We start from the raw sequence: 12,106 nt of genomic DNA on the forward strand, positions 1-12,106 counted from the left end.
ATGATTTTTTCTACTTGGGCTTGCATGCTTTTGTATCTGTTTTATTTCCTAATGCATTATGTGAAGCGGCTTTCCTTCAAATTCCAGAGTAGAGATAAACAAGATGGAAGGTCTTGAAAAACATTAAATTGTTGATTAAGTCAAATTGAAGACTGTTCTAGTCCCATGTTACTTTTTATCAACATATGCGCAAATAATCAACTTCTTCTTAGCAAAGTCTGTCCTCAAGCTATAAACTCCCAGTTGAGTTGCATAGCCAGGATGATCACGTGACTATTTGTGATTGCTCTTTAAAGCAGCTCGTGGGGAGACTAACTGCAGCCAGTAGCTGAGTTTTTTCAAGATATGGCTGGGTGATTACAATCATTTTGCAATCATTTTGAAATTCATATTGCAATCATTTTGAAAATGACATCATCCAAGTACACAGTATGACATTGCAAGATACTGTACAGCATTCTCAAACATGTTTTTCACACCTCATTGCAGATCATATTTGCAACTCAATGATCAAATAAGCAAACCTGATTAAGCAATCAGCAAATTTGCGTGCAAAAAATTTGTGTATTACTTTAATTCATAAATCAGCATATTGAAGGCTCTTGCGCAGCCGGCACGCTTTGGGACTATGGTTCAAAGGACCGGCCTAATATCGTACTGCATGAAAATACAAAACACAATCAATTTCTCAAGACAACTACCGTTAAGCATGCCGGTTGCGCAAAAGCCTTTTAGATAATTAAGGCTTTCTGTTGAATGGATTCTTCTTTCATTGTTAACTCATTATCAGGAGATTCATAGTCTTTAGTCATATAGTTATATAGTCATATATATTCATAGTCATATAGTCTTTTAGGCGCAAATCAGAGGTACTAGAAACATTGCAAGAAGAAGACTTTATTAAAGATTTCTCCGTAGTAGTTCTTCAAAAAAGGAGAGCAAAAATTCGAAAAATTTGATTTCTCTAGACATTAGTCAGAATTCAGAAATTATACAGTTCATCCAATGGCGGCGCCAGCCACTATGTTCTGGGAAAGACAAGACAAAAAATTGCCTATACATAAAATTGCCTATACAAAAAATTGCCTAGGACAAGACAAGACAATACATTCAGTATTGTAAAGACTTTCATCAATTGGAACTTTTCTTTCAAGATGCAATATTCAGCGGATAGTTTCAATCCCACTTTGTCTTTTCTTCTTTCCTTTGTCATCACTTCTCAATAGACTTAGCATTTGCATCTGACAAGGAGATAACTTCCCATTCCAAGTTGCAAAGTGCATCAAATGCAATGTTTTTTGCAGAAGTGTAACAATCTGCTCATTTGGGGCCACTTTTGCGTATATAGAGATACGGCAGACCTGTCAACCTTAAATTTTCAAATCCTAGAGATTTTAAATTTTTCCTGAAGAAAAACAGGGAGATTTGGTCAAAAACAGGGAGATCGCAGTAATTCGTTAAGGGAATAAATATACCTGATAAAATGTTTTGCTCGGCAAACAGTTTATGACAAAAGTGATCATGATCTTCATAATCTTCATAATAACCTTTAGTGCTTTTTTGTTAATCAGTAAGCACTAGCAAAAAATTGTTGTCACACGGAAAGTCAATGTGACCATTATCTCTTAATTGTACTTCTGTAATAAGAAAACATACACAATGGACCTGTCTTTGAAGCATATGATGCGCAATTCATTCAAAATATTCGGTGCAGAATCTTCCTAGACATTCTGCTAGACATCTTTAAAACCGGGAGAAAAATTTAAAAAACCGGGAGACCGGGAGAAAGCAGTGAAGACCGGGAATCTCCCCGCGGAACCGGGAGGGTTGACAGGTCTGGATACGGTAACTGCCTAAAAGTTAAAGTAATAGGTCTCTTTCCTTTTTGCGGGTATAAACATTCAACGAGTAAGCATATGCGGTTCAAAGCTCGACAAATGTAAAATTGCAGAACCTTATAATGAACCTTGATAGATAGCTCATAAGCTCAATCTTTCCAAGCCTCGTTATGAAAATCTTTTTAGGGTTTCTACCGTTTGGTATCCTGTTTCTGCCTCGAATGAGGCTGCCGTAGACACAATGTATGATAATCAAAATCAATGAACTTTCTCTAATGATAGTTTGAGGCAGAAAGTCGACAACATCAACAAGATACAGGTGTTTAAAGAAGTTTTTAATTTGCCATAAAAACATAACTAAAATTGACAACCTACCTCAGTGTATAAATAATTGATGCAATAATAGCGGTTGTGCTCGTAGGTGAGCAATAAAAGATTTTATAGTATTTGTTACTGTGATGGGACATGCACCCTTTTGCTATGCATTGATTGGGGAGAAAATGATATTCCAATCATTCTTTATCATTTCTTTCTTATTTATTTAAAGCTTACCTAGTGTTGGCCAAAAAAGTGCGAGGGTTTGACGTTTATGAACCTTTTTCAGAATTTCATCCTGCCAGAGGCACTCTGTATGTTTCTGTAGGGTGACTAAAGTGCCCAAAGTGATTAATAGAAGAAACGCTGTGTTGAGCATGCTTTCACTATGGTTACGAAGAAGGTAGTTCTGCAGTTTAGAAATTTTTAAGAAAGAGGCTTTTGATTCTCTCAGTCAATGAATTTATAAAACAACTGTATTGTCAGTCAAAATTTCCAACAGTCTGAATGCGGAATTTCCCATGCAACATTTTAAATGATTATTATCTACGTGGCTAGATTATGATACACGATATTTTACACAAAAAAGTTTGTCAATATAAATTACCAGCATACACTCATATTCACGTAAGAAGCCGTATATAAAAATGGAACCCTTCGCCAGAAAACCCTAAGACACTGCCCAAAAGTCGCTCTTTTAAAGATGGGCTGAAAATGATTCTTGTCGACGATCTAGCACCTATTTCCTGCTTATTAACACAGATATAAAAAGAAAAAATGCTTCTTGTGGCTTACTGAGTGTTCTGTTCAATGTAATTCCATATTACGTTTTTGTCTTTCTAAAGAAGTTCTACAGAATGAATAAAAGTAGCTCCTTAGCATTTGGATTTTAAAAAATCCTTTCATAAAACTTTGTGCATTAAATCAACAATAGAAATGAAGAAACTGAATGTTAATCACGAGTGTTGCTCTTATATAAAACATGAGCGCACCATTAGTATGTACAATTTATGTACAAGCTAAATAAAAATTGACTGTTTATCAAAATTATGAAAGAAATAAAAACTAAAAATCGTTTCTTAAGTAAACAGTATTTTAAAGCAAGGTACTTTTAAAAGTCTGTTGGTTATTCAAATGCTTTTCAAAACTTGCAAATAGCAAATTAGTTTACAGGTCACATACAAAAAACAAAATGCGCACAATTGTTAATTTCTACTTTATTGAATGAAACGTTTGTAATTACTCGCCTTAACTCGTAAACTCACAAAAATGCGACTATCCCACACGAAGATGTTTGTTAGCTGAGTATTGAAGAACTCAAGGTTGTTGGCGGAAGTGAAGCCAACGTCATACGCCGACGTGGCGCTCAAATAGCCGAAAAAAACGTCGTTTCTCTCAAAGCAAAAATTTTACTTGTAAAATGTAAGTCATGTCTTATGCTTTGACCCGCGAAACTGAAGCGGGAGATAGCATTGATTGTTATTCTTGGCAACGAACACTTAGTGCTACGAAAAATTCAAGTAATATTTAGATAAAACAGGACTAAGGAGATAGCTACACATCTGCATTGCACATTAATGCCTTACATTTGTGTCACTTTAGCTGTGGATTTTTCCCCGCCATTTCTTGCACAGTTTCTGTATTCAAGGTCGAAGCGAATGACATTAGTCTTGCGACGATGTCGGCAAAATGACATGAAAAAGTACAGAATGGGATCAAGTAGAGGATTCAACGCGAATATAATGTCACAGACCATGTAGAAGACGGAACTGTGCGAGAAGAACCTCGCAACACCATACGGGAAGGTACAGATAACAAACGTGAGCATGATTGCGAATGCGTGCATGATGACAACCTCATTCCTGACGGCCGATCCACCTGAGCGATTGCCAATGTCAGCTACACCCTTGGTGACTTTTCTGAACCTGGCAGAGATAAGTGAGTACGCAAGAACAATCAGAGTGCCACTGCCAAAAATGTAAAAACTCATCGCATGGGGAGGGAACAACCTAAAGGCACTCAAGCACGCGAAAATTGCAGAAAGGAACCAAATGGTGAATACTGCGAGAAGAACACGTCGAAAAGTGAAGAATCCTTTTGATCTAAGAGGTTGTCGGATGAGGATCAAGCGCTGAACTGCAATGAAAATGATGTGCAGGCAAGAAGACGAAACGGAGAAGTAACAGCCTGTGTATGCGAATCGAAGCATAACAGTATGGACCACCATCCCTTGTTTGGTTAAGAGTCTTCGCAACCCCTGCAAGAAGAACATCGAAGAAGCCAGCATATCGGCAGCACTTAGACTCAAAATTGATACATCAAACACTGTTTTCTGTTTTCTCTTCAGCAGACAAATAACGACCTGAATGAGGTTTGTGATGACACTGACTGTTCCTACTACCATAATTGAAATTGCCCATGCCACATGCTCTTCTTTCATTATGCTTCGATAATCAAGGAAGCATAAATATGCTTCGATAATCAAGTTGACTTGCAGGCGAAGCACGGCCCAGCGAAATGATCGCAATTTCTCCCATAGAACAGGTTTTTGGTAACTGTGAAAGAACACAAAAAGACGGGGGGTTCATGGTTGGACGAGGGCAGATGTTGTCTTTGAAGTACCTGAGAGACTTCAAGTTGGCTTAATCAGTGTTTGAATGTTTGAATTCCATTAGGAGAAAAATGGAACAGTAACCAATTCCGTTTTAGGAATAGTACAGTGCTTTCTAATATAATCAATTGATAGGTAAATAAATGCTGGCGAAGGAGAATCAGACCAGCTTAAAGTGAACCATCATGTTTGGAAAAGAACCTTCGCCACCCCTGCATTAGAACAAGCCGTGGCAAACACAAAAGAACTTTGCTCATCATTCCGAAATTGTACCAAACAATCTTACTATCTTTTATTCTAAACGTCTAAAATACAAGTTACAAGCTCCTTAATTTTCTCTTTTTATGATAAAGGCAAGTCTCCTTTGTTTTCTTGATCTCCGCTAATGTAAAGGTTAACTTGCTGGGTTTTTTGTTGGACAAAAATTTGGGTTTGAAAGAATCATTTAAGTCTAAAAAAGAATGAGCTGTACAATTAACAGTAAGAAAGTATTACCTGTCAATATTTCTATCAGCTACCCGGGTATCATTTATCTATCACTAAGAACTACAGAAGGAACTTGATAGATATTCAGATTGGCGGCCTCTTTTGACGGTCATCTATCACCCGGTCTCTTGTACATTCCACCTCCTATACGTCATGCTTGCTAATCGACAAATACAGCACTTCGGTAAGGCTTAGAAACCTAAAAACTGCTTTGAAAAAACAAACATGTTAAGAGATACTAAAACTTTGCGATTGACACTCCTCATTGTATAAAACGTCCGAAATATGAATGTATACGAAATCACCTGGTGAATCCTGTTGAAGCAACCATATGTTCAAGAGTGACCTTTGGTGCGTGTTTAGCTAGATTTCCAATGAGCAAAATTCTACACGTATCGACACGGATCGTACAGTCGCGCATGCGTGTTTCTAGTGAATTTTTGAAATACGCGTATCTCAAGAACGTGCATATGCACACAAACAAAGTTGAATTGGGTCCTACTTTTTTACGTACTACGCCGTATCAAGCCATAAAACAACCAATTGAATTTGGAAAGCTAAAGTTCTGTCGAAGAAACGTGTTGCCAGATATCTCAGAGTAACACAAAATAATTCACGAGAACAATTCTCTTTGCAAATAGAACTTAAAACTGATTTGGAGTCATCCTGAAGAAACTAAAGAAGTACTCTTGGTCGTACAAAAGCATATCTTGCACAAGAAGATAAAGCTCTCTTTTAGATTTTCGATCTGATAATAGTTTTCTTACCCAGAACCTTCTCTTTCTTGGTAAAACGATTCTTTTTAACAATAAAAAAAGGATAATTTTTCCGCTAAATACAGCCGCCATCCATCATTCAATTCACGTGTCCAAAATTTTGTAATGGAAATTGTACCGAAATTCAAACATATGATGCGATGAGCGAAAAGGTTTTTCTATTGGAGATTCAGCTTTATACTTCGCGCGTACCGTGCTGTTCTTATTTGAGGTTCGGCATTGGTACGACCCGCGTTATGGTTTTATCTTGAAGTCGCGCCGCTCCATGCCGATTCTGTACCATTTTATGCGCAACATACCAAACACAACAACCATAAAATTCCTGCTAATCTGTTCAGTGCGATTCCTAACCGCTCTATGGGAGAAATTGGTTCCTTGTAGACAAGTACGCAAATAAAGGGTCTGATCACATTAAGGATATACATGAAAAACCTCTAGAATCTTTAAACTGAGTAATTTATCCAAACCGCTTCCGATATTTAAAGAAGTATCATTACTTTTAATTATGGTTACGTTTAATCATGATTGGTCTTTCTTTTTGAAACACACTCTGTTTTATATGAACAACTTTATAAGAACACGAGCCTCAAAATTGATCAAAAATTAAACTCGAATTTACTGGTTCATACAAAAAGAAAGAGTGTATTGCAAAGAACTTGCTATAAGGAGCAAGCTAATGACTATAAGAAATGACAGCAAGAAATAACTGTAAGACGTTCTCGGAGATGCATTTCAGGCTAATCTGAAAGGCTTTTGTGAAATATTTAAACCTGTTTATTGTTTCAAGTGTTGTTTCGTGAATCTCTGATCTATTTTGGTGTTTATCAATTCTAATACTTGCAGAAGACCTTTCTTCAAAAGACTTATTATAAAATTAATCCAATTTAGATGCATTCTGACAGATGCAGTCTGACCAATTTTCTTCTAAACGGAGCACAAAGTAGACACACAGTGACAGTGCCATCCAGTTGCTCTGAGTATGCAATTCGAGTGTTGTTCCCTCTGAACCGCAGTATTAAAATTTATGCACAAGCATATCTAGTTCCTTTTCCACTTAATACACCTGGTGATTTATGCACTTTGTGTATGATTCTGGAAAAGCTAAATATATGTTGAAAGTCTTATTTTGTGTTAATATTTGGCTCCTTACACAAAAGTAGTTAATGAGCCAAGATTATACAAATTTTCTTACTTTTTCAATGAATTTTTTTATGAGAAAATGCAAGTTTTGTATCTGGCTTCCAGACATTATGCATGACTTCATACTTCTGCATATCTGTCATGCTGGCAGCTTTTAGATAAAAGCTCCAATGTTTATCCAATTGACCATCAGAACTGGAAGATTTGGTTTTGATAAAGTATTTGGCTCATCAGTTTTGTTTTCTCCACTGATTCTAAAGACATTTAATGGAAACATTTTTAGAAAACGAAATCTTGGCTTGCTTTTCTGGTTGCTTCCTTACTCATTTTGGTTTATTCTCAAAAACATGCTAAAGGTTGATGGAAACAACTTTTTTGCCAGGAATAAGGAACAATATGGCTTGCATTGAATGATGGATTAAGGTCACAACCACCTACCTTAAAACATAGGCTCAATATTTTGATTGCTAATTATAGCATACCTTTAACCCCAGTTTCTGGATAAAAGCAAACCATGAACACTAAATAACTCTATGGTAAACATAGATTGGGCTCCTCTTCCTAATCTGGCAATTTTTGATTAACCATGTTCAACACAATCAATGCATAGTTTTTTAAAGAGCCTGTAAGTAGATCACCAGCTTCATTATAAAACTGAATGAGAAAAGAAAGTTTCCAAGAGAGCAGAAGATCTCTCATAAGCAAGGCAAGAAGTGCTGCAAGAAAGATGGGAGTGGAAGGCATAAAACTCAGAGTGAAGACAAAGTTCAACAGATATTAATGCTCTCAGTAGATGACACATGCCATCTTTTCTAATGACAGTTAAAGCGAATTAATTGTACAAACAGTTTCCATTTTCCTTGAACCTAACCAACAATTTATATTTTACATTCTACATAGGCATGCTGAAGCCTGGGGTTGCTCTAGCCCCTCATATTCTGACATATCTTATTTAAGTTGTGGCACTAGACATCAGTTGCAAACTTCCCTAAGTGTTTGCTATCTTGTCTATAGAACAGTTATGTCTACACATTTTTCTGGCAGAAATAGCTTTCGAGATGATGAGTAATTCTAGACATAGTCATATGTAGGTGAGGACCGCAGGTTATTGATTGAACATTTCCTGGTAATTGAATAAATCTTAAATGTTGTTTGAGCCTTGATAAAGAAAAGTATAGAAATCTAAAAATATTTTGTCCATCCAAATATTTCTTCAAAGTTAAAAACAACAAAATGGGTTTTGAGGTATAGCTCCTAATCTAATGTCATTTGGTACTTTCTTACAATATTTGAATACATGCAAGGACAAGATAAACAAAAGATGGGGAGCAAGGGGGCATACCAACACTTTTTGCTGTAAACAAGCTTTTCTACAAAATGTTTTCTACAAAAAATTACACCATGCTCAACTCAACCACCTTCTAACTTGTGTCAAAAGCCACTCCCCCCCCCCCCCCAATGTTTTCTACAAAAAATTACACCATGCTCAACTCAACCACCTTCTAACTTGTGTCAAAAGCCACTCCCCCCCCCCAATGTTTTCTACAAAAAATTACACCATGCTCAACTCAACCACCTTCTAACTTGTGTCAAAAGCCACTCCCCCCCCAATGTTTTCTACAAAAAATTATACCATGCTCAACTCAGCCACCTTCTAACTTGCGTCAAAAGCCGCTTCCCCCCAATGTTTTCTACAAAAAATTACACCATGCTCAACTTAACCACCTTCTAACTTGTGTCAAAAACCGCTTAAATTATCACTCTAAATTTACCAGTATTACTTGATAGATATTGCAACTTTAAAAGTCAACACCATACCTTCCTGCAAAAGTAACTTTTCTCCTCCTAGATCCAGCCTTTTCCAGGTGATTAAATATTGAGCTGCTTGCCCTTTAGGTCAGCTTGGCCTGGCCAAGAACAGTAAAAAACAAGGGTCGATCTTTGCTTTTCACTGGCCTTGATATTTTTTTAAATTCTTTTAGGGATCTTTTTATAATTCGAGCCAATAATTGACTTGATTGATTTCAAAATATCCATACTGTATCCGGAACCTGGTTTATCAGACCCTCTACTCGATATCCTTTTGCCAAGCATTTGTTTACCTGAGACCAAGTCAGTGGGAGTCAGTCTTAAAATCCATACATCGCCTGGACCCCAAAATATTTCTCATAGTGACCCCTGTAAAAATTATTTGCCTTATTGATCATACATCGCCTCTACTGACTTACGAGAACAATAGCATTTTAGCATGGTGCAGAAAAGATTTGTTAAAAGATGACCGCGCAGATTCCTAATTTATTCGACTGACTTACCAATGACATTGCGAGTTTTCACCCTAACATCTTTGTTCTAATGACTTATGCATTGAGCTGTGTATTTCTATAGGAGAATTTGTTCATGGATCATCTCCTCGATCATTTGATAGAAAACTTTTGACCCTACAGCTGACAGATCTGATGATTTTGAACAGGAGCTATAGAGAATATTAAAATGGATCAATAACGCAAGTGAGACATGAGAAAAATGTGTTTGAGAGTTCATGTAGACCATTTCTGCTCAATTGCTACAGTTTCAAAATGTTTTGAGGGCAGAAAACAGAACACATGCATTTGTCTTAATGTCTTTCACAAGGTGTTCAACAACTGTTCACTGTTTTTTTTCATTCCAGGCTATTTGGATCCACTTTGCTAATGCTATTGTTCAGGAAAGATAGCTTTTCGACGCATATTCAAATTCAGATAATAAAGACCGTAGAGCGAGCGGCTCACACAACATAAAATATGCATTCGCCTTAATGTATTTTGCAAATTGTTCAACAACTTTTTACTGTTTTTCATCCAAGGCTATTTGCATCTATGTCACTAGTGCATCTATGTTCAGGAAAGATAGCTTTTTGATGCAAATTCAATTTCTTATGACAAAAGTAGACGGCCCACACAACATAAAACATGCATTTGTCTTGATGTCTTTTGCAAGGTGTTCAACAACTTTTTACTGTTTTTCATCCAAGGCTATTTGCATCTATGTCACTAGTGCATCTATGTTCAGGAAAGATAGCTTTTTGATGCAAATTCAATTTCTTATCACAAAAGTAGACGGCCCACACAACAGAAAACATGCATTTGTCTTGATGTCTTATTCAAAGTGATCAACAACTGTTTACTGTTTTTCATCCAAGGCTATTTGCATCTATGTCACTAGTGCATCTATGTTCAGGAAAGATAGCTTTTTGAAACAAATTTAATTTCTTATGACAAAAGTAGCAGCCCACAGAACATAAAACATGCATTTGTCTTGATGTCTTATTCAAAGTGATCAACAACTGTTTACTGTTTTTCATCCAAGGCTATTTGCATCTATGTCACTAGTGCATCTATGTTCAGGAAAGATAGCTTTTTGATGCAAATTCAGTTTCTTATGACAAAAGTAGCAGCCCACAGAACATAAAACATGCATTTGTCTTGATGTCTTATTCAAAGTGATCAACAACTTTTTACTGTTTTTCATCTAAGGCTATTTGCATCTATGTCACTAGTGCATCTATGTTCAGGAAAGATAGCTTTTTGATGCAAATTCAATTTCTTATGACAAAAGTAGCAGCCCACAGAACATAAAACATGCATTTGTCTTGATGTCTTATTCAAAACTTGGAAAGGCAACAGTTACCCAAAGCATCTGTTTAAGAATCTAATTTTTTGCAACTGAAATTCGCAATATTTTGATTGCATGACCCTAGGACAGAAGAGCAAATGGATAAAATACTACATAGAGTTTAACTGGTCGAGTAGCTAAATGGTAGATAACATCGTAGCACGTGACACTTGTCTATTTATCTAATCAGCTAGTTTTTTGAAAAATATCTTTTTCTCGATCAATGTTGTCTTGAAAAAACGTAATTTGGGGCTTAGAAACGAGTTTAATGGCAAGTTAAAACCATTATCTTTTTCAGATCATCAAGTTCATTTTCAGCATGAAAAACTTGGTATTTCCAGCTATATTTCATCGGTATATTTCAACTAAGTATTTTCATGGAATAGCATTTTCCTTTAAACGTTTTCTTTAAACTGTCCCAACACAAGAATAAAGAAGCTTTTCAGATACATCTTGTCTACTTCACAGGTGACAATCAGGCACATTGAAGTAAAAATTCATGGAAGCTTCTTCGTAAATCACAACAAAACGTGAGAACGGCCCGTGATCTTAGTTAAGGCAAGATCATTTCACAGTCCACACAGAACCAGAAGCAAAGCTCGAATAATACTACATAATTGATAAACCTTTTAGACTATCAGCTGACTACAATTTTTGATAAAAGTACTACTCTGGGTAACTGAGCCTCAAAAATCCGGGGATTAAGAATTGTAGACAGCTGCGGTGGCAAAGAATGAATCCTCGCTCAAAAACATTTTCTGTGACTAGTTTCTATCTATATTTCTGAGACTAAAATATGGAGATTCGGGCACCTAGGAAAGAACATACTCTATTAAAAATGCCGAGGCTCAAATTTTCCAAGAAGTAAGAACAACGTAAGAACCAGTTCATATCTCAAGGCAAAAAATTTTACGAAAAAACAATCCTTTTACAAACTATTCGCTCTTGCTAATAAACAGAGATAATTTCATCAGCAAATCGATAGTGATGCTTAAATCAAAATGCAAACCGATGTTTCTTTGGTCTTAGAAAAAGTTGCTAGTACCTTCTAGATTAAAGTCACCAAGAAACTTTACACCTAGCAATCAGAATGCAACTTTTCAATGTCAATAAAAAACAAGTTGATTCGATCTTGGAAGAAGCTCGCTTAGAGGAGGAGCTAGATGTCCCCAAAAATTGAAGACCAAGAGAAATCAGTCAAGTTTATCTCTTTCAGTAAAGTTTATCTCTTTCTTGAGAAATCAGTCACGTTTATCTCTTTCTTGAGAAATCAGTCACGTTTATCTCTA

The sequence above is a fragment of the Rhopilema esculentum genome, chromosome 21 (genome assembly GCF_057945365.1).
Source record: "Rhopilema esculentum isolate cy_ngs chromosome 21, ASM5794536v1, whole genome shotgun sequence".
Lineage (NCBI taxonomy): Eukaryota > Metazoa > Cnidaria > Scyphozoa > Rhizostomeae > Rhizostomatidae > Rhopilema > Rhopilema esculentum.